Here is a 1,993-nt window from a genome sequence, read left to right as displayed (position 1 = left end):
CGATCGTAAGAGAAGTCAGAGTAATCTAACTTCTCATGAAAGACGCGGTCACTTATTGGGACACTGTCCTCACCCAGTGGTGTGAATCACCAGAGTAATACAGTAGTACGCATTAATAGACAGAGTCGTTGTGGACATACCTGCTGCGTTCATGAACTTACTTGTACTTTGTAGTGGTTAACTGTGGTAATTAAAAAACTTTATATCTGTCTTCACGTGTCACGCAAGGCATGGGAGTGAATGACGCCATTTACGTTTGTATTTCCATTTTCATTTACCATTTTGTTCGAAGTCTTATATGTAATCAAACTTCAATCCAATAATTATCAAAGAGACTGCAATATCACTGACAGATTATCTTCATACTGTTTGCATGGGGAGGATGTAGTTGGGTGTGTTGGTGCTTAGCTGTGACAATGTTGGGGTTTATTAAAATTGAAGGCATACTGACCAGCCTGCTACCACAGCATCCTGCGCGGCATGCCATCCCTCCAGTTTGCGTTAGTTGACCATCGTTTATTTTTCAACAGGACAATGATCCTAAACCCCCCCCCAGGCTGTTGGAAGGGCTATTGACCCAAAGGGGGCTACTTTGAAGAAACTAGAATACAGACTGTTTTCAGTTATTTCACACACTTTTGTTAGTAGTAATTTTCTGTTTTCATTCAAGTTCTGATGCCTTCAGTGATGATCTACAATGTAAATAGTCATGAATTCATTAAACGCATTATGAGAAGGGGCCTGTAGTGTATGTTGTTAATAATAAAAATGCTAATACAAATAATCGCAGCAGAGATGTTTTTGACAGGGGATACCGTCTTGATCTTGTTTACTCTACATGGAACTATGTGTTAAAAACCTATGAAGATGACCGATCTTTTTATATTTACGAGTCAGGAAGCCCCACATGAGCAGGCATCAAAAAATTGAGTATCACTCTATGATCCTCTCCACGGAAATCTTTGTAAAAGGCGAAAATTTATACGATCTGAAGAGAAGTCAGAGTAATCTAACTTCATCATGAAGAAGACGCCGTCACTTGATTTGGGACACGTGCCTCACCAGGTGTGGAATAACACCAGAGTAATACAGTAGTATGCAATAGACAGAGTCGTTGTGGACATACACTGCTGCGTTCATGAACGTAGGCTACTTGTACTTTGTAGTGGTTAACTGTGGTAATTAAAAAAACGTTTATCCTGTTTTCACGTTGTCACGCAAGGCATGATGGGAGTTAATGACGCCATTCACGTTTGATTTCCATTTTCATTTACCATTTTGTTTGAAGTCTATATGTTATCAAACTTGAAATACAATTATCAAAGAGACTGCATATCACTGACAATTATCTTCATACTGTTATATTAAATTGTCGCATACAGGCTATGAACAGACCACTATGTTTCTGATGGTCTTAATCTTCCTTAGAATATCACACACTACATACTTTGGACTTCTTTTTTATTTTACATGTAAGGAAGCCCAGGCTATGCAGGGCCTCAAAAATTGGAATAACTCTTATTGATCCTCTCCACGGAAATCTTTATAAAAGGCGAAAAGATTTTAACGATCTGAAGAGAAGTCAGAGTAATCTAACTTCATCATGAAGAAGACGCCGGTCCATTGATTTGGGACACGTGCCTCACCAGTGGTGTGAAAAACACAAGTAGCCTAATACTGTAGTATGCATTAATAGACCAGTCGTTGTGGACATACACTGCTGCTTTCATGAAAGAGTCGTTGTGGACATACACTGCTGCGTTCATGAACGTACTTGTACTTTGTAAGTGGTTAACTGTGGTAATTAAAAATAAACTTTTATACTGTCTTCACGTTGTCACGCAAGGCATGATGGGAGTGAATGACGCCATTTACGTTTTGATTTCCATTTTCATTTACCATTTTGTTCGAAGTCTATATATGTAATCAAACTTCAAATACAATAATTATCAAAGAGACTGCAATATCACTGACAGATTATCTTCATACTGTT

At 38.4% G+C, this 1,993-nt stretch overlaps 2 non-coding genes and 1 pseudogene across 2 annotated transcripts; all 3 read right to left on the bottom strand.

Annotated features, from left to right (window-relative positions):
• On the bottom strand, positions 1-24 carry LOC116671829 (uncharacterized; annotated as a pseudogene).
• An 875-nt stretch (positions 25-899) lies between these two features.
• LOC116671830 (U5 spliceosomal RNA) lies at positions 900-1,008 on the bottom strand. The gene has a single exon (XR_004327382.1). It is a non-coding gene; the product is annotated as a U5 spliceosomal RNA (small nuclear RNA).
• A 471-nt stretch (positions 1,009-1,479) lies between these two features.
• On the bottom strand, positions 1,480-1,591 carry LOC116671832 (U5 spliceosomal RNA). The gene has a single exon (XR_004327384.1). It is a non-coding gene; the product is annotated as a U5 spliceosomal RNA (small nuclear RNA).
• Positions 1,592-1,993: the final 402 nt, after the last annotated feature.

The sequence above is a fragment of the Etheostoma spectabile genome, chromosome 21, assembly GCF_008692095.1.
Source record: "Etheostoma spectabile isolate EspeVRDwgs_2016 chromosome 21, UIUC_Espe_1.0, whole genome shotgun sequence".
NCBI lineage: Eukaryota > Metazoa > Chordata > Actinopteri > Perciformes > Percidae > Etheostoma > Etheostoma spectabile.
Note: the sequence above shows the minus strand (reverse complement) of the source record. Positions and strands in the feature narration are given on the sequence as shown.